At 44.8% G+C, this 21867-nt stretch overlaps 1 protein-coding gene across 1 annotated transcript in view; it reads right to left on the minus strand.

Moving 5' to 3' along the window:
• LOC135909199 (uncharacterized) overlaps window positions 1-21867 on the minus strand; it is a 74438-nt gene that overhangs the window by 51212 nt on the left and 1359 nt on the right. The window lies entirely within an intron of this gene.

Raw genomic sequence — 21867 nt, forward strand, 5'->3', positions numbered from 1 at the left:
CGTTGCACTGTCGCGCAGCACGCGCACGTCCTCCATGCTTAAAACTTCGAACTCTCGGTTCTCTTCCAAGTCTTATCAACTCTTAAACACTCAGGTACGTGCAGCAACCGCGAATTCTAGGCCTGTAAAACAATGACGCCCTCTTTACGCGGTTTCGTTTATTAAGACCGGCTGTTTGCGAAGCATCAGCTAACCATGATGGTGCTAAGTTTTCTTTTTCTTTCTTCCGTTTCTGCTCTTTCTTCTCTGTACACGATGTACCCTCTTCTATCCAAAAAGCTAAAGCCACAGTAACATTCAACTAATGCTACTTCACACAGTGACCTGTAATTTTCTCAGACCCGAAGACAGCTTTGGGACATAATCGCTTTTGAAGTAGCTTCTTATTTCCGTGTACCGACTAGTATGTACCAGTGAGAAAAACCCTTCTTTTCTTTTTTTCTTTTTTTCGTTTTTACTTCAATTGTTGAAAGCAGCATTTCCATGCGCGAGAAAAACGAAAGTCTATTCATGTTTCTTGCCATAAAAGCTGCTTTTCTTTGCTTAACCACTGAGATGAACGCATAACATTCATCTTGTGCATGCTGAAATGTTGAAGCTGCATCATGAATTTTCATGCCAACTCAGGATATTCAAAACACACTTGACTATTGTCTGTACAACAGCCCAGAACAGATGAGTGCCAAATTTTGCGACGCCTGACGGCAAGAATGTGGTCAAGTCATTTCCATGAGGCTGTGAACGCATCCAATCTTCTCCCAGGAATATATATTTTGCACAAGCACTCCTAAGCAAATTTTGTAGGTTTTGAGCAACACTAATACTCAATTGGGTACCCAGGGGATGGAAGCAAATGAGTCAACACTTCGTATTCAATTAAAAACATGCAAGTTACGCTTATAACTAATTTATCTATACTCCGCTCAGCCACTACACGCAAAGCGCTCGCAGTTGTTACCTCTGAAAACACTTCCCTTGGCATTTACACCACCTCTGAAGAGCTTTATTATGCCGCCCTATCCTCCAGAAGAGACTAAGTCACCTTAACAAGCACGCCAAAAGCACTGCGCTGAATGCGGAATATATAGCCGCGACAAGGACTACTAGGAAGACGCATTAAAGCTCTCCCAAAGAGATATTTCTTTCTGCTTTGTTGGTTTGTCTCTGCTAGTCACGGAGGTAGCGAACTTTAATCACTTTTCTAAACAAACACAGTTTAATCGAGTACACGGACAAAAACGTACATATTATCTATCGAAAAAAGGTAAAAAATTTACAAACACATGTGCTTATAACAATAAAGAGTTTTAATACACCGTAAAAGGCTAGCGCTAGCGGGCGACGCAATACTGAGGGGACTGTACGCTTGAAAGCGTGGCACAAACTTGTGTTTAAAATAGCGGAACCGAGCAGAACGCTAGCGCTAGAGTGTACTAGAAATAGCTAACGCATACGCAGATTTGACGCCACCTAGACGTGAAAGTCAACAAGTTACAAGTAAACCGAATGCACGTCAAATGTAAATGTAATATAATGCTATGTAGCCGTATCATCAGCATGACGATTACAGCGACACTTTGGTTGTCCGCCAAATATGATTTTTGTTTGTGGCGCCACATGCAGTACAAGCAAACATTCGTTATCTACAGCCTCTTATACCGCGCTGCATACTGGCATGTCCCTCGCTGCTGCCGAATTTCGGAGACATCTGCTGCACGTACAGCCACTCTGAGCCTATAGGGAGCCGAAAAATCGACGACCGAGCTGGGAAACAGCACTCAGCACTCATAAAGACTCAAATCTAAAAAGCAAATACAAGCATGTGATGGGAACTAATGGACCAAACCGTGCAAGACGACGACTCGAAGAGATGCCAAGGGAAAGGCTCTCACCTCGAAGACGCCGCCATGCATTTCACGTTAAATGGTTTTTGGGAGCGTAATAAATTCCAGAAATAGCGGAGGCACCAAACACCCTAAGCTCCCTTATCGTTCTGCGGATGCGTATACTCTGACGCCTCTATTTAATTGCATGTAGCGCGGTGCCGCTTACGCTACATTAAAGCTCTCTAATGACCATAAATTGCGACTGCACATTCCAAGGAACGGCACCTTAGTGCATGCAGCAGTTCTGCAAGCGGCGCAATGCACATAAGGGAACGTCGACGAAAACTAACTTTTGAGCAAGCGCCGCGTTACAACACTCCAGCAACGATGGCACAGACAACACGAGAGCAAAGTATGATGTTGGAAAACTTTGCTTCTCTCGCGAACTACTACGATATTTTTAACTATTATATTTATTTTTATTTTGTTCCGGCAGCGATGCGACGCAGTCACACAGGCTGATTTTCTCGCTCTTTGCTGCTTGACTACGATGGCTGGAGGCTTCATCGCAAGTTTGCTTTTGCGCAACTGGTCAAGCTTTCGCCACGGGACGGATCACAATCTACTAAACAAGAAATTGGCGTCACCGCCTGCTGCCAACCTTTCCCTACTGCCTTCATACTGAGCATGCGGCTACATCAGCCCCACCTTGATCGGCTTTAAAAGGACCCTGCGAGTACTGGGACCGTTTCGTTCGACAGCGGTGCGACACAGTCACGCGGGTTGCTTTTCCTGCCCTTTTCAGGTAAGCTGAAGCTCTTGCGCCTGTTTTCCACCCGTTTCGTTTCGCACTGCTGCCGAACACAGCTGTTGTACCACTAGCCTAAATCGTTGCTGCGTTATGTTATGTTCTTAGTTTGTCTTTCTGGACCATATTTTCACTTTCTTTTTGAGAAATGTCGCCCTCAAGGTGGAAGCGCCAGGAAACAGATGACTCCGGCAGTTCGCGACAAGAGCTGGTAAACTTCAGAAAGGAGGTTGTTGCTGAATTTAACGCTCAGGAAAAGCGTGCAATACTGCAGCGATACCTGTGACAGAGGGGTCGAATGTCACAAAGAAGTCAAAGATGTTATGGAAGACACTAAGTCACTTTGAACTAGTAACCAAGCCCTGCAGGAGGACAACCGCAAGCTAACCCAGCGAATCGAAGAACTCGAATGCTAATCTCGAACAAACAACATTGAAGTTAGGTACGTCCCAGCATACTGTGAACCTCTTGATGCGACCATGAAGTTGGCTGAGTTTGTTGGTGAGCCTGTGACATAGGGCGACATTGACATTTGTCATAAAGTGCCAACGGCAAAACAAAATGAAAAAGCTCAGTCCCCTCCCACTCTGTGAAGAAGGATGACCAGCATAGCTGCGTATGTGGGCCCCTTAATGGCGAGTGAGTGAGTGAGTGTCAACTTTATTATTAGAAGGGGTAAGGGATAAGGGAGGCTAAGCTACGTAGGCTTCCAGGTTGTGCTTCACGATGGAGTCTTCAGCTCGTGCCAGGACCCGTGTTTGGATGTCTCGGTCGGTGCTGGAGAGAAGAGCCTCCCATTGTGCGTCGGTGGGGGACTGCAACTCCGCCGCGGATAGGCCTGACATTGCACTGCCTTCGGGATCGGCCCACGTATGAAAAGTGCTTAACGCCTGCTTCACCTCTGTCGCGGGTCTGCCCGGTATTTCCCTATCTACGGGATCGGCCCACGTGTGGGGAGTTTTGTGTCTACACACGGACGCGTTCCTGAGGGAACTAGCCCTTAACAGCTTCGCTGTAATAAAAAAAAGGCATTCTTGTGAGGTTCGTGAGGCGAGAAAAGTGAAATTCACTCCTTGCGAAAGCAAACTCGGTTTACGACAGCCGTGCTGGGGCAAAAAAAAAAGCCAGTGCTCTGTACATAAACGAGCATCTAACCCGACAAAACAAGCAGATACTTGGCGCTGCGATAGCAAAATGGAGGCAGCTGGGGCGGAAGCACGTGTGGGCCAAGGACGGGAAAGTATTCTCACGTTGGGAAGATAGCTCCCCTGTGCTCCGGCTTATCGGCCCCGATGACGTACAGCTCATGACTACCAATGCTGACCAACCGTGATAAGCATTCCCGAGCGCTGTTTTGTAGTCCCATGGTTATGTCCTTTATTTTAGCTGTGCCACGATGGCTATTGCACCGGCAAGCCTAAAAACACTTCGAAACAAAACTCCCTGGCCTTCGTTCACCTGGATGCACGATTACTGAAAAATAAGCATGATTATATGAATTCGTTCATTGATTCTACTGGTGTTCACTTTGTCGCCAAAAGGGTGTCAGAAACTCGGTACATGCGACACACCGTTCCATTTCTGTGTACTGGTTATCAACCGTTTGTGCTCAACCGTCCGCAACTGCATGGCAGCGGTGCGTTACTGTTATTTAGTCGCACTCATGAAGTGCAAACTTTAGAGTAATTCTGTCTCGAGTGATGATTATGAAATATTAACCGTGCAAAATGGCTCCAAGGTTATATATGTGGTTCAGCTGCCTCCAAAGGCTCGTTGTCATTCCTTTCTTAAATTTTTTTTTGAAATATTGATAGAATTTGTGTCCCACAATAAGTATGTACTGTTTCTGAGCGGTGACTTGAACATAGATATGTTATCTCTTTCCAATATCAGTAGTGCTTTTCTGTCAATCCTCACATCTAGCGGTTTTAATAATGCTTTATATATGAACCAACCTGCATTACTGATAAAACAGAGGACCTTCCTGGTGTCCTTATTACCAATGCAGACAATGACATTGCGTCAAATAAAACAGTTGTTTGTGATAATAGTGGCCATCTTCCTATCTTTGCTTTTATTTCTGATGGAAACGAAGCAAAGCGTGAACGAAGCACTCCTATTGGCACGCGGGATGTCACTGACGCTTCCCTGCAAAGCTTCCGAACGAACGTTTAGAATTATGATTGGAGCCACGTTCTATTGCACACTGATGCAGGTAGCATGTATCAAGCGTTTATGTGGACTTCAAAGCATCCATAAAAAAACATTTTACTGGTATCGTACACAGAAGATTTAAAAAATTTAGCAAACCATGAATAAACAGTTATCTTCTCAGGCAGGTAATATTAAAAAACCGCATGTACTAAACATTTGTGAAAACCAAGGATATCGACAAATTTAAAGCTTTCAATGTGTTTAGATATGAGCTCAACGCCAAACTAAAAGCCGCGAAAGAAGGGTATCATCAAGACTATTTTAACGATGTGGTGAATAATCCGCCTCTGTTCTGAAAACGACTGAGCAGCCTTATAAAAAATACGATGTAACTAACGTTTATAACATTCTCGTGAACAATAGTATTCTACGCGCAGCAGACCTATGAAATGCTTTAAATTATCATTTCGTAGCCATTGGAGATCCTAGAAGTTGCACCACGACAAATACTCCCATAACTCACAAAACAGCAAGCTTTCCTGGCAGCATGCTGTTTTTTACCACGACCGAGAATGAAGCTAAAAATGTGTTTCATAGCGTGAAAAATTCCAAGTCACGTGATGCAAATGATATGCGAATTAGGCCAATCAAATGTGTCACGGAAATAATTGCATCGATTTTAGCTGAAGCCTATAACTCTAGAACAAAGTTGATTTTCGAAAGAAATGCGGATTGCAAAGGTGGTAGTAATCCGCAAGGGTGGAAACAAAAATTAGTTAAATAATTTTAGAGCAATTTGCATTTTATCGGTCTTGTCGAAGGGCCTAGAAAAAACCATGCACAAGCAATTGTATAGCTTTTTAGACAAACACTCGCTTATCTCGACAGCACAATACGGTTTCCTGAATCGCATGTCAACGGAATTGGCCTTATTAACGCAAAGCAGTTTATAACTATGGTGCATTATGCAAAAGAGGTAGTGCTAGGAATATATATATATATATATATATATATATATATATATATATACACACAAAAGCATTCGACTGCGTTCACCATATTACACTTCTAGCTAAGCTTGAGCAACACGGAATACATGGTGATGCAAACAAGTTTTTGTCCTCCTATCTCCAGCTTCGGTTCAGTACGTTAGCGAAAACTGTTCAAACTCTAAAATAAAACCAATCCCACATGGTGTGCCACAAAGGAGTATTTTCGGGCCACCTCTTTGTATAGCTTACATAAATTATCTTTTTTTCCACAAGCGAAAATATCAAATGGATTGCATATGCAGCCGACACTGCCCTTGTATTCGGCCGGGGCATGAGCCCGGACACTCTAATTTTGCAAACGTTGTGCACCAGGATATCTTAAACTGGTGCGGTAGAAATTGCCTGAGAATTAATGCAAAGAAAACACAAGCGATCGTCTTTCGCGCCAATCATAAGGCCCTAGATCTTGAACAGATGCTATATGTACACAATGAAGAAATTACAATTTTAAGTGAGATCGAAACACTAGTAGTTGTAATTTCAGAAAATTTATTGGGAACAAGCATTTCGAGTTTATTTGCAGTAAGCTAAACAGAATAACACGTCTATCACACAGACACCGACATGTCTTTCCCAATATTGTGAACCGAACGGTATCTCATTCACTGTTTCTATCTACATTAAATTATTGTCACCAAGTGTTGGCAACAACATCAAAGCAAAACATCACCAAACGAAAATTATATCAGGAACACGTAATTCATGCAGTAGCAAATATTTCCCCCAAAGAAGCCACTTCTAAATATTTTTTTTCGAATACAAAATAACGTCGATTGTATTTATTTACTCATTTCGTTTGGTGTGAATGTACAAGTCCCCACTTCAATAGGGAAATGTTGACTACATGAACTTGCTTAACCTGAACCACCAAGAAATTCCATATAATACGAGACATACAGACTTTGACTGGAACATTTTTGTCGTACAGATTACGAACAACACTTGGTTTCATACCGCATTGCTGCTCTGTTAAACACCCTGGCTACTATTGAACTGAACTTGGATACTACGTTCCATTTTCATTCATTTCTTATCACAAGAGATCCAGTAATGACTCTTGCTTGCTCTTGTTATATATACATATATGTAATCAAAACTCGCTGACTTTGATGTGCTTATTTCTTTTTTCTCCGTTTCCTATCATTTTCTATAGTATTATTTGTGCAATTTTGTCGACATGTCTGTTTATTGGTGTTGCATTTTTTGTTTCTCTTTTTTTGCTTCTAAATCGAACATTGTACTGTGTAACCGAACATATTACCTGTATATTTTTGCTACTGTATAACAATTTTTTTTCTCGCATGTTTTCTGTCTCTCGTACAGTGCCTATATTTATGTCAAACTACCTTGTACTTATGCCAGTATGCTGAATTGTAGCAAAGAGGAGCGGGCTAGGTCAAGCTGCCGTTAAGCAGCTTTGTCCCGCCTCCCCCTTTCCCTTTTTGAGATGAATAATGTTTTGATTGATTGATTGATTGATTGATTGATTGATTGATTGATTGATTGATTGATTGATTGATTGATTGATTGATTGATTGATTGATTGATTGACATATTTAGTTTCTCTCAACGCAATTCATTATGACCTCTCGCCAAAGAAAGTAATGAAAACGCAAGCACGCGTGTGCTGCCTGTTAACGTTTTCCAACAAGTGGACGAGGGCATTGACTCGGTCTAGCTATATACTTAGATATTTCGTATTCACTAGGATGACTTAAAGAACAACTTTGGAGGCACGTATCATTGCCCCGCTTCAAAGCGAATGCTCATGTCATCGTCATCGTCGTCGTACATGTCGGAGTGGAAAAGTCCGCAAAAGCACGGTACAAGGCAAGCATATGCACTAATCACAATAAAACTGTTATGGGTGTACAAAGGATGCTGCGTTTATCAGAAACCTTGGATTTTGTTCCCCATCTTTAAGACGTATGGATTGGATCGCTGATGGTGAGAAAATAGCTTTTTTTTTCGACTTTGTAGCAAGTAAACAGTATGATAGTTGGAATAAACAACACGTAGAGTGCATGAAGTCAACTCTGATGGCTGTCTCGCTTTCAATGTCTGGCGTCAAATATTTCGGTGCACACAAGGTGTTCAGAATGAATCCATGCACAGTTTATCCTTTCCATGTTTTTACGTCGAAATAAAAAAAATACAGTTTACACCTACGGTTTCTTTCTCGGCGCGGGTTAGTTTGAGCTCGCCATCGAGTACAATAAATATTTTATAGTGTTAAGGAGAAAGGTTTCAGCCTTGGAACAAGCCAGCACATTTACGTGCGTAAACTTTTTTGAGTATACAGACGTCAAACTGCTGACCTGCCACTAGCGTTTATTGCGTGCTGCGCACGAAATATAAGTGAACTGGAAAGGCGGCCCAACACAAAGGGAAAGAAAATTTTGACGTGGTCATAAAATGTGCTCCGGTATATCAGATTCCGAAAACCTAACCGCGCACGTGGACATACATCCAGAAATTCAGGATACGACTAACTTTGCCTTTAGCACTTCCGGGGCCGTCAACAACAGCCTTAATGAAGATTAAGTGTTCGCTCCTACCATGTTTCATGGCTGCTATCAATACATAAGCCAGAAACTTGTGCGCCGCTGTCCGACGGTCCTGGTCCTAAAAAAATGTAGAATCACCATGTTTTTCAGGGCTGTGTTTCATATAGTTTCATTTTCATTTCACGTATCCACATTGGTGTTCAGACATGCTCAAAACTTGTTATGAAAATCTACAGCTGTCTCCTCTATCTCCTGAACATGTGTACACGTATGATGTCTTCAACGCTTTTCTCACCTGCAGTTTATTCATAACAACACTGTTGCTGCCACTGGTGGTCTATAAAGACAGGCTTGGCGAGTAAACAAGAGCGTGCATGGCTTTCACGTATAAATGCGAGTGCGTCATCACTGCACTCGCATTTAGCGTCGTCATTACCGGGATACTACGAGAAGCTTTTGTGCAAACTCGACCTATATGAGTGGTACGCTGTACAAACGGTGACCGCCTATGTAGCATTGTGTATTTGTAATTTTTATCACTAGGAATAACACGTAGCATATCCCAGGTTATTATACGGCATATACGGCAGATGATATTTCAACAACTGGCGAAGCACATGAATATAACAGCTGAAGCATACATCGTTCCCTACCGGAATTTCGCATCCTTGGCCCATTGTCGACAGCCACTGGAAAGCGCAAAAGCACTCCCGCGTCGTTTAGAGCGTTCTGGCGGCGTTGCGAAAGTTCAGCGCGCTACTGCACCACAGCCCCTACGTGATGTGCGTATACAGGCAGCTCGCGGAAAGCTCTTTGTACCGCGTTCGACTTGACGGGCCCCCCGAGCGATGGACGAGCCGTCGGGACAAGCAAGAGCTAGCGGGCGCGCACAGCTCCCCACGGCTTCGAGTCCAAGAGCGGAGTCAGTCGGCGCTTAATAAAGGCAGGCTTTGAATGCGGTCGAGCGAAGGCCGTGACAGCCATATCGCGCACCGGGCCTTTTGGACTCGCTTACGACCTCTAAAACGCTTTCGGCAATTTCAGGCAGTCGCGCCCACTTGGTGCAGTGCGCTCCTTGCTAGCGTACATATTTTACGCCGGCGCGTATTCTGTTCCACTTTCCTCTTTCTTTTTTCTTTTGCTTGCTGTTCTGCTTACTCTGGTCCGAACCACTTGAGAGTTCAACTGCAGAGTCGGCAAAGCCACTCAGTAAAGAATCTTTGACTTTCTTAAATTTGCTGCAAAGCCCATGAAGCGGTTCTAGGCTGCGATCATAAGCGCGCGCACTGTGCCAAGGGCAAGGAAAGTCACCGAGTCGTTTGGAGAAGCCATTCATTCATGGCCTTTTGTTGTAGCTCTGTATGTATGTATATATATATATATATATATATATAATGTGTGTGTGTGTGTGTGTGTGTGTGTGTGTGTGTGTGTGTGTGTGTGTGTGTGTGTGTGTGTGTGTGTGTGTGTGAATGCCCATGAATGAATTGTTTCTCCGAACGACTCGGTATATGTGTGTGCATGTATATATATCAACATATGTTTAACACATGTTTAAGTAACACTGCTAATCAAACTGTGGTGACGTGCCACGTAACTCATATTGTGTGATCGCCCGCTTGGTATGGCCAATATCTGTGTGAAATGCAGAGACTGCAGGAGAAAGACACATAAGACACACCGACCCCAGATGTCGCCCCTTCCTGCAGTCTTAATATACTTTCTGCGCTTCTGCCCTCTACACCGTGTTCGGTCATAATCAATTTGCTACTGTTTTTTTTCTTTTCCTCCGCTGCGCCTTCTCTCGCCTTGCTCAGAAATCCTGAAATAGCCAGCTCAGTCACATAAATGGCCATGCCAGCTGCTGTCTCATATATACTTGGCCGCATTGGGAAGGTTATCTGTGCGTGCGTGCGTGCGATCGTGATCAAGTACTCGAAACTGGAGTTGCCTGTCTGTCCATTCTGTTCCGCTGATGACGACCATTGTCTCTACCAGGTCGTCGTCTTAACCTTAGCTTCGGCTTCGCCACACGGCGAAGAAGAAAGAAAACTGTCATTCGCAACCGATATCCTTGTGACTTGAACTCGTGTCGTTGTAGCAATGTGCATTTGGGAGCGGATGCCACAGCAGTTCGGCTATCGCACAACGACAGCGCTTTGCAATCAAAAAAGAAAGAGCAAGGTGCTTATTTTTACGCAGACTCGGAGCGGTGGCGCGTGCGCCTGCATTTCACAGGCCAGAACAAACAGTACTGCAGCGGACGAGAATTACATTGTGTGCTCCGGATCAAAATTATCCTTGACAGGATGGCTATGTGCTGGCGTAGCTATTATTTCTCGTTATGCTCGTGAAAACTGCGTCGACGGCACTAAAGTGGCGTACGCGGCAAAGATGGCGCTGAGTCTTAAATATGGCACATAAACACAATGGAGCACGCTTTAAAAAAAAAAAAACAGGCCATTGCTGGAAAAAGCACGTCGAAAGCATCGATGTTGCCAGCGTCAACAGCGACGTCGCAACGACAACGCCACGTTGTTTCAGCTTTCGTTGGCCCTTTCGCCCGCTCTCGTGGTCAGCGGCGGGTGGTCGGTCTTTCACCGCCGTTACAAAGGCGCCGATGCGCAGCGCGAACGCGCTGACGAGACCGAGTTTCAAGGCGAGGTCATCGGCGAACTCCGACTATTATAAGTACTGCCGCGGGCAAGAGCTTTGGGGCGTCTGGGGGGTTTGCACGCTTCGGCGCAGCGCTCGGTAAGCAATGCTCTCACCTTCTCCCTTTCCCCCTGTGGCGACTGCGAGAGAGGAGAACGGCAGTTGGCTACCACGCCGGCGCTCGTGCCGCTGGAGACCGCGCAAATTTAACGAATCCGCTTATATATCTATAGCTACCTATACTACCGCTACAGGTATGCTGGTTAACGATTCCTCTCTACGGAATCACGCAGTGGAACAACAAACACTGCCTAAATATCCACGCTGCAACAAACTTACGCCTTCAAGCGCATCACTCATTTAATAAGCGAACAGCTTTTTAGAAGCGTTCGTTAGAAACAACCATCGTCGATTGTTTCCTCACCTTATTTTCTGTTGTTCCCCCCCCCCCTTTCTTTTTTTCATAGTAACTCATACAATCCACAGCCACCAGGTACCCAATACATGAGCACTGCAACTACAGAGTAAAAATCTCTTCAAATCTCTTTCGTTCAAATATCGCAGGTGACATTGCTTCATTTCAGTCGTGAGATCAGTTGTAAAGAGAAAAATGGCAAGTCAGTTCTGCGTTAGCGCGCAAGGTGGAGGAATTTTCAGGAGAGGGAAAAATTTGCGTTCGTCTTTATAGAGCAGCACGAAGCTGCAAGGCAAACCTATACGCGTTTCTCAGAAACCCGTGTGGGTTTCATTGGTAGCTTCGTCTTATTGTAAGGTAGGTGCATATTGTTTTCCTTTTAGTAGTAGAAGGCATATTTGCTTCCGAGTTGCCTATAATCCCGACCCGGCACCTTCAAAACGACCAATTGAGCCTAAAACAAGAAACATTTAACGCAGCAAGTGCATCGCTATACCGACGAATCGGACATTGATTTTCACAAGCACTCAATTTCAGAAACGGTGTAAGGTAACATTATATTTCAAGAGCACTTCAAGTGCCGTGCTGCCGACACGTCGGGAAGGTATGTTCTTGTAGGTTGACCTGCTGAATAATCGAAACAAGAAAATATGACTGCTTTATGCGACTTCATCGAGCTAATTACTATGTAAACCAACCCACCGTGATTACACAGAAAAGAAACGAAAATAAACACGATGCACCAAGATTTCTAAATCAAATATTTCCAAGCAATAAGTTGGATTGCCACGAAAAAAAAAAACAACCCTTTAGCCAAATATCCACGAACATAACGTGTATGGTTTTACGTTAGAACCTAATAAAGATAAGTTGTCTACTTAGACATGGAGTGTTAGAGCGCTAAGTCTATGCATGTATTTCGGGTTCCTCAAACAAATAATAATAATAATAATAATGTATACTGCTATACCAGAAGGAAAGGAAGTTGCGTACGTCACAAAGAAGCTGAAGTCATCGATTTTTTTTTTTATTGATATGATATAAGGAGATGTTGGCGCGCAATTTAAGGCGCCGGCTACTCCTTATCTCTTGGGTGGTTCCGTCATACATCATTCAGGGTTCACGGTTACATATCAAATAATCATTTCACACAAGCACCAGGACTTATAAAGCAACGTTTCCACAGGAAGACTATGGCAAATGTCTCCACACCTATGTAGTCGAAAGTCTCAAAAGTAGAAACGATACTGTCGCCTAATAACACATTTTCTAGTCAGCGGATCAGCGGGTACATACAGTATACATGGCAAATGTCTCCACACTTATGTAGTCGAAAGTATCAAAAGTACAAACGATACTGTTGCCTAATAGCACATTGTCTAGTCAGCGGGTGGTATATACATCGTGTAAACAATCATTCACAGTCACAACAAAGCAGTCAACATAACATAATTCCCAAACAGATGGATATATAGAGTCACATTGAAATGAACAGAGCAATGAAAGCACTAATAGCGTCCAGCGATGCCGCTGTCTTCAAAGAAAGTCTTTAGTGCTTTTAAAGCGCTCTTCTGCAAGGCCGTTGTTGGCCAAGGGCCCAAAAGTTTCCTTAAACTGAAAGGTCTGCGGTCTAATTTACTTAGGGCTGATTTAAGTCGGCATCTTGGTGTGTCGTGATGTGGGCAATCTAGAAGGAGGTGATATATATCTTCATCTACAAATCCGCAATCACATTCGGGGGTTTCCGCTCGGCCAATTCTGTGTAAGAAATGCTTTGTGTAGGCAGTGCCTAGCCTTAATCGATGAATAAGCGTTTCCATAGTTCTATCTAATGACAATGAAAATTTGAATTCAATAAATGGATCAATATGATATAAGTCAGAGCTCTTAGAATTCTGGTCAAACCAAGTGTTTCTAGACATGTTGAAAGACGTTGTCCTTATAATGCAGCGTAATTCATTCTTTGATATTGGGAGCGGAGCCGTATCATCTTTCAGGTGCGTAGAAGAAGTGTATCTGTTCGGTCGCTGTTTTTATGTGGTGCTCTGAGTTTTCTGGTTTTTTGGATAGTTACGGTTACCTTTGACGACGATTGAAGATCGGGTGAAGTTCGGGTGAAGATTCGACGAGCCAGGCGCTTTACAGGTACGACATTTCTTTTTTTTGAAGTCATCGATTATTTATCTAAACAATACTCTACTTTCTGTAATCACACATAATTTATTATTATTAGACAAATTTTATTCAGAATATATTTTTGCTAATTTTTACTTTAAAGTATAACTTTTTTACTTTTTTTTTGTCGCACCCGCTGTCTCCATCCAACCAACGCGGGTTGGTTGGTCATTTCCGTGGTGGCTGAGAGCAATTGCTTGAGGAACAAGCAAACAAAAAGGAAGATAGCCGTCTTCGGAGGGGAAGAATAAAATTAGCTTAAACTGCATGGTTTAACGGCCTGAAACTGGGGGCACAGCCGGTGATGAGTGACCCCACAGCGGACAACTCGGGATCAATTTTGACCACCTTGAGTTCTTTAACATGCTCACGAAGCGCGGTGCACAAGCGGTCCGCCAACATCTGAGCACGGCCGCAGCGGCTGGGAGTCGGACCCACGACCTCGTGTTCAGCGGTGGAATGTCGTCTATCCACTAAGACGCCGCAGGGGGTCACTGTGGCATAATGCTGCCGTCGCTACAAATAAGATCGGAGCTGTTTGAACAGCAAAAAATAGCAAATCAAGGAAAAGCACTGCGAAAAGCATTGAGGGAGCCACGGGTTTTGTTGAAATCCAAGTTGACAGCTGCGATGCAGTTTAGTTCAGTTGTGCAGCCAGCGCGGTAAGGCATGGCTACGGCAATTTTTCGAGCTTTTATTTCTTGTTCTACGCAGCACACGAAGTAAAATCTTTCACATCAAAATTTTGTGCTACGTATATATTTCCTCTAATTAGCACATATCTGTTCGTTCACCCGTTCGCACTTGTGGGGTAACGTTGTTCGTTGTGTACGTTGTTCGGTTATATATATAAACCCATTCATGGAGGGTACGTACGGTCGAATAATTACTTCTAGGCCAAATATGGAATTATATTACTTTTCTTTTTCTGCTAGCGACTGGGCCAAAGCCACATTTATATGGTCGACATGCCTGGCTGTGCGTTGGTCGACTGCATGGCTGTGTTATGGTATAATATTCGCCCAAGAAAAACTAGGAACCCCGGTCTCGACATTCTGGAGCATCCGTTTCCTTATGCGTATCTACTCTGTTTCGTTGGCTGCGGATAGAGAAAGTCTGCGTGGCCGCGGTCACACAAATGTTGCTCCTACAGCACATAACACTAATACGACGAAAGTTCCCTGGTAGACCGTAGACAGATCCCGTTTTCTTCATAACAAAGTTTCTCGCTGACTGTGAGCAAAGGACTCGAACATGGTTATACGATGCGCCATGATCCCATCAATGTTTGGCCAGCCGCCGGATTTGTAGTGACGCGCTTGCATCCGTCTTTGCATCTTACAATCAAATCTGAGCTGAAAGTGAAGACATGTGTTCCAACCGAAAGAAACAAATTGTCGCCGGCCGAATGAAGCGCCTTATCCTCACGGGCCACGCCTGCATCCCGTAGCGGGGAATCCGAAGGTCTGAAAGCAACGTTTCCGGACGCGCTAATCCAGGCAGTGCTCGCGAGATTGCTCGTCTGCCGAGTCAAGCCGCGGCCGTGAACGCAGCGTGTAACCTTCCTTCCTTCCGCGACGCTTGGCCGGCTCTCCACGGATCAGCGACGCGCGGGCTTCACCGGCGAGGCATTTCGCTCCGTCCCCTATCCTTCCTTGCCAAGCGGCAAGAATCGAGGGAGCGCCGAGCCGGCGCCCAAAATAAAACGGTCTCTCCTCAGGCAAGCGGCCGTGCACAGATGCAGGTGACACTGAATTTATTTCCGGTGGGAAAACACACCGCAGGCCTCAGGGACGCGGTGAGCGCGTGTGCGAGTGTGACTTCGCGCGGCGGCGTGAGTTGACGCGTGGTGGCGAGATCACTTGCGTAACCAGCCCCGCTTACACGACGCTTCCAGGGAAGGCGGAATCTCTAGCGAGGAAGGAGGAGGAGAAGGAAGGGGCGAGTGCAGCGGCATCTGTATAAGCAGGCGCTCGTGACTTACGCGTTTCGTCTCTCTGTGGCTGCAGTTTTAATTTCCATTTCGAGATCCGTGAAGCTGCGTCGTCGTGCATGCACGCACACCCACACTACGTGGCTCGTGCGCCACGGCCCAAGCACATGGAAAGAACAGATACTGTTTGTCTATTTTATATACATAATGTCATCGATTGCCAGCACTCAAGATGTTGGAGGCTGGGTATATCGTCCTTCGGATTTATTTCGCAATCGTGATGGCGTCAAGTATGGCCGTAAATTCTTTGGAGACTGATCATGATGGTATGTGGATTCTTATGGCGCAAGGGTCAGGTATGGAGGAAGAGCTTCAGTCATTCGCAGACTATGTTGTACTATCCAAAGTAGCGATATGCCTAAAGGCAACGGGCTGCAAAGATACGGCAACAAGTTCTAACCTGCAGTACGTGTGATGCGACGCATGGACATTTTCCAAATATCTATATAGGATAACTATGTTTACGTACATCACCAAGCCAACAACTTATGTATTTAAATTTGCTGACGCTCAGATTTCTGATAATAGTTAGTGTTTGTTCTTCTCTTTCAGATAATTCTACCGCAACATTATGATTGTTACAGGAAACATTGCACAAGACAAGGTTATGCTCTAGTGAAATTATAAGGTTGTTTTTTTTCTTTCTTTTCTTCTTTTTGTGTCAACACTATTTATTAGGTTAGCCTACCCTCATACCAAACAGACTCTAATAAGGACTCGTTAACGGAAAGTGATAGAAGGAGAGTGACTAAAGTTTACTCAACATGGCCCAACTTAATCGCTCAGTTTGTAAGCTGTTTATTATTTTCGAATGTTGTCTCATCCTTCTTTAAGCTTTAAGGCAGGCTATAGCAGTGTGATCGAAATCCTTCGAATGTGAAGCAGCTGGACGCACAGCTCATTCGACGGCTCTTCCTTCGTGAAGCCAGAGACCCGACGAGGCCGTATTTCCGGCGATAGAATGAGTTCTAAACAGATACGCTTGCTTCCAGCTGTACAAACTCGCACCGTTGTATGTTTAGGTGCTATAGGTATTTCAACCGACAAAGGAACAGCATGATTATTTGTCCGCTGTTGGGATCTTATTGTTTCGTTCTTCACCTACGTCCGAATTTATATCTCAATATCATATTATTCTGATTTCTAGAAAACACACACACACGCACGCACACACCTTTTCTTCAATATTAGTTTCTAAGAAATCCAATTTAACTAAATTAACATTACCTACTAAGTAATTCACGTAAATTGCATGCTTACAGCACTATGGGACCTCTCGCATGCATATCCTTCGATCATGTTCGCATCATTCATTTTATGTAATTGCTCTTCCCAAAGCGCACTCGTAGTTTAAAGCACGTTGGCACGGGCCGACTTCGCTGCCCCTCTCATTAGTGAACTTTCCGCATTTCTAGAATTATTTTCGATGTAACCGAGACTAGGTCACAATACCTAAATAGCACCTAAGCTTTTAAGCCCATTTTTGTATTGCACATCTTTCGTTGAGTTCACTCTGTTCGCCACCGACGATAACGTTTCTAGAAGCTGCAGACTAGGTTAGAACATTTTAGTACTCCGTTTAAGCAATCAAGGTTACCCAGCCCAGAAAGGTGGCAGTGGCAAGGGACGACTATACTGGGCCGCTCACTGCAGTATCATGCCATAACATGAAAGATGGAAGTCCTACATATCTGCGAGGCCTTAAGTACAGCAGTTGCCTGGATTTGACTTTGGTATCACGATGCTTCACTTCGCAAGTTCAGTGGTTTTAAGACATCGGAACCCATAGAAGTGACCATATCCCTATCTACTTGCGAATCAGGGGGCAATTTACCCTCGTTGAATGCAGTAAGAAGAACCGACTGGACTAAATTTAGGCAACACAAGGAAAATGCATGCAGAAAAGACCTTTGCCGTAGCCTATAGGATACCATCACAGAGGCAATGCGAGAAGCTTCATGCCTCCTAAAGTTGACAATGAACCTTTCCCAATTCGATGTAGAACTAGAGAGGCTAACTGTACTTCGACGACGTGCGGAAAGGAAATACAGGCGCAGAAAAGCAGTTTGTGACCTGCGAATGGCATGGAGAACACAGAAGACAATCCAACGCCGTTTGGACAAATTACAGGAACAACGTTGGAAGTCCTTTTGTGAATCGCCGAACCTTCGTAAACCGCTTTCACACATCTGGGGGACTCTTCATGGCCTGCGCTGGTCTCCGCAACAGAGACATCCTTTCATGGTCTTAGCCCTACATGCCGGACGCAACTTGAGGTGGCGAATGATTTTTATGCGTGTATCGCTGGCGTGTGTGTCACCCCCAACGCCGAAGATGTGAGTGTCGTCCCTGTGTGCCGCGTCCAAGAAATAGATATTCCATTTACTGTGGAAGAAGTGGACGCCTCTTTGACTGCTTCTCTACGTTCATCTTCCCCAGAGCCCGACGGCATCACCTATGTAGCTCTTGCCCATCTTGAAAAAGAGGCCAGGCAGGAGCTGTTGAATTACTACAACCGCTCATGGTGTAACCGCATTGTTCCCCAGCAATGGAATATTAGTAGGCTCGCACCACTACTTAAACAAGGAAAGCCGCCTTTCGACTTGACGTCATATCGCCCTGTTGTCCTGGCAAGCTGCATAGGTAAAGTAATGGAAAAGATGATCCTTACACGTCTAGAAATGGTATCTTGAACGCCACGATGTGTACCCTGACTGCATCACAGGCTTTCGGTGAGGCAGGTTATCAATAGAGATTGCTATTGACTTCACAACTTTCATACAACGGCAAAAAATGCCGCAAACGCATATCAGTGGTGCTCTTTTTTTATGTGAAATGGCCGTACGATAATGTCACACATGAATCGATCCTCGAGTATGAATGAATCGATCCATGAATCGATCCTCGAGCCTACTCGATACTCGATCCTCGAGTATCGAGTAGGTTGTCGGTATCGACGGCCGAATGTTTCAGTGGATCCGCGACTATTTGACCAGAAGGCCCTTCTTTGTGCAGACCGAAGATGACCCGACTGCCAACTACTATACATACGGTGGCGTCCCACAGGGCGCGGTATTGAGCCCTATTCTCTTTAACCTAACTATGGTTGGTCTTGCTGAAATGTTATCCAAGACAATTCACCTATCAATGTGCACTGATGATATCTGTCTTTGGCCTTCTGCGGTGACTCGTCTACAAGTGCGCGCAAGAATTCAGTGGGCACCCGTCCTAACTTGTTGGTGTCTCCGCAAACAAGGCCTGAGTGTGTCCATAAAAAAATGCCCGTTAATTGCGCTTACGCGCAAACCCATGGCACTGTACCCTGTTTCTCAAAATGGCCAGGCTATCACGTACCAGAAGTCTCACCGCTTCTTAGGTGTGATTTTTGACGGGGACCTATCATGGAGCCCCCGCTGCATCGACCTGAAGCGGGGGTTAACTTCGATTGTACATATTGTAAACTTCGATTGTACAAGGTTTCTGTGCAGAAAAACCTGGGGCATGTCCGTACGGTCCATGCTGCAGCTGTACAGAGCACTGTTTCTGGACTTTTTACGATGCAGCTTGCCAGTTTGGGCGAACACATGTAAAACAAATATTCGTACTCTCGAAAGTTTGCAAGGCCAGGCTCTACTGACATGTCTTAGATTACCACGATGCGCCTCGACTTATGCAAAAATCATGATTGCTAGAGACTACTTGGTTCCAACATATATAACGATTGACAACCTTAGAGCAGAGATTCGACATTTATATCACGTACTCAACCACTATATTGATGTTTCGCCAGCCCAATGCCCTCAAGCCACATTTTCCAAACTTGTTGCAACACATCGAGGATACGTTCTCTCGGGCTTTACACCAGCAGCAAGACCACTGTTACCCCTGTGGTGCCTACAACAGCCAAAAGTACGCCTCATGATTCTGGGAATTACGAAGAAGACCCGTCATTCAACAGTGGCTCTACGTCAATTCACACTGTCATTACCGAACGAGGCATGTGAACAAAGAACGCACATTTACACCGATGGATCTGTCTCAGCCACCAGCTCCACAGGCGCTGTTATCATACCGGCCTTACAAGTCACATTAAGTTCAAAGTGTCCCATACAACTACCTATACGGCAACAGAACTTCCAGCACCACGTGCCGCTGTTAATTACATCGCACAAGGAAAACCTCGAAAGTGGGTCGTTTCTTTTGTGACTCCAAGGCAGCCCTTAAGAGCCTGCTGTCAGCCTTACGACGCAAGACCCATGAACAACTGTTTGAGTTTAGAGAGGTTCTCCATCAAGGCCTCATAAATGCACATGGCATCATCTTCCAATGGATTCCGGGGCACTGTGGCATCGTCGGAAATGACCTTGCCGATGATGCCACCAGGTCAGCCCAAAAAGGAACCCGGACATTTCCTATACCCTTATCAAGGGCAGATGCTGCGAGGAGTCTTCGTTTATTTGCTCTAACCAAGACTGAAACTTTGTGGAACACCCCGATTCTCTACAACTGCCGTTTCCCCCGGTTGGGTTCTCCGTTGAAGCTGCAGATTCCATCGGACTTCTCCCGCAGTGGTGCCACTTTACTGCTCCGCCTCTGGTTAGGGGTGGTTTTTACTAAAGCCTACTCATTCCTCATTGGAATGTCCGACATACCGATATGTGACTCGTGCAACTGCGAAGAGACGATCGAGCGCGTGTTGTGTTCTTGTAAATATTTATAACATCAAACGCGACGTTCATTGCGGAGCGTTAAACCTATTAGACAGCAAACCATCTTCAGAGACTAAGATTCTCGTACCATGGCCCCACTCGTCGCAGGCTTACAAAGTGACGCGGGCACTGCTACGATTCATGAAATCGACTGGCCTCAGTAACCGATTATAGACGCGAAGTGTAGACAACCGCATGTATTCACACTGATAGTACATTCTTCTCTCCTTCTCCTTTCTTTCTTTTCTTCCCTTAAACCTCTTCCCTCGTGGAGGGTAGCAAACCGAACATGCGTCTGGTTGACCTCCCTACCTTTCCTTCCTCCTTTTTCTCCTCCTCCGCAGTATCATGCCATGCTGAAACATCCTTTCCGGCACAATTGTACCAGTGCCAAAGGCATTTGTGCTCATTTATTATCTTATTGCTCGTGACTTTGCTTATGGAACACGTGCTTACACAGACGTATCTGAAAGTTCTTGCTGCGTGCGTGTGTTATGATAGCGAAGGTGCACAGCAAACACAACGTCGCATCTGATTGCCAGTGCAACATAGCTCACACGCACGGAGAGGAGTATCCAAGCTCTAGATCACTCGGTGAAACGGATCAAAGCTTTAGAATGTTGCTGGGACATTTTGACTCCATGTTCAGTAATCAGCCGGAGGTTAAAAGCATCCCCCGTGCTGGCTTAGTGGCTATGGTGTTGCACTGCTAAACATGAGGTCGCGGGATCGAATACCGGCCGCGGCGGCCGCATTTCAGTGGGGGTGAAGCGCAATAAACGCCCATGTTCCGAACTTTGTGGGCCCGTTAAAGATCTCCAGGTGGTCAAAATTAAACTGGAGTCCCCCACTACGGCATTTCTCATAATCAAATCGTGGTTTTGGCACGTAAAAAAAATTAATTCATAGTTAAAAAGCGCCACATGTTTTCTTGCTTATTCAGGTCATCGCTCCCAAAGCAGCGGCGTTTTGCCTTACTAAACTGTAACAGATTATTTGAGAATATATCAACACCTTTGGTGCTCGTAGTTGTAGACACTTAACGAAAATAAATATATATGTCTTGCTTATGCTTAATTATGCGTTTACAATGACATTTGCTAGTCTTCCATTGCATTTGAGCCACACTTACAGATTCTTGCTTCCTATATATTGATTGCATCTAATTTGGTTGTGGAGAAGTAGTTACCGTAAATTGAATTTACGATCTTCTCGCGACTAACCGAATGCGAATGAGCGAGCGAGCATTGCGTTAAAGTGCTGTCTGTCCTAATCCGCGGTCGCTACAAGTGCGCCGGAAATCGAAGATCATTTAAGGCGGCTTCTAGAAAAAAGCTTCCCTGTCCCTGCTGACTGAAAAGCATCCGTCTTTTGAAGAGCGCTTTGAGTAACTCTGTATCTGCTGAAATGCTTGCCAGAGTCTCAAACGAAGTTACAGAGAAATAAGAAATCTGTTGGAGTTCTCACTTTCCTTATTTTTCAGTGAATGTTCCCGCTGCAGCCATAAGAGCCATACAGGATGCGATGAGCACTGCGATTCATGTGCATCTAGGCATGATAACCAAATTCGACA

This window comes from Dermacentor albipictus, chromosome 1 (genome assembly GCF_038994185.2).
Source record: "Dermacentor albipictus isolate Rhodes 1998 colony chromosome 1, USDA_Dalb.pri_finalv2, whole genome shotgun sequence".
NCBI classification, from domain to species: domain Eukaryota; kingdom Metazoa; phylum Arthropoda; class Arachnida; order Ixodida; family Ixodidae; genus Dermacentor; species Dermacentor albipictus.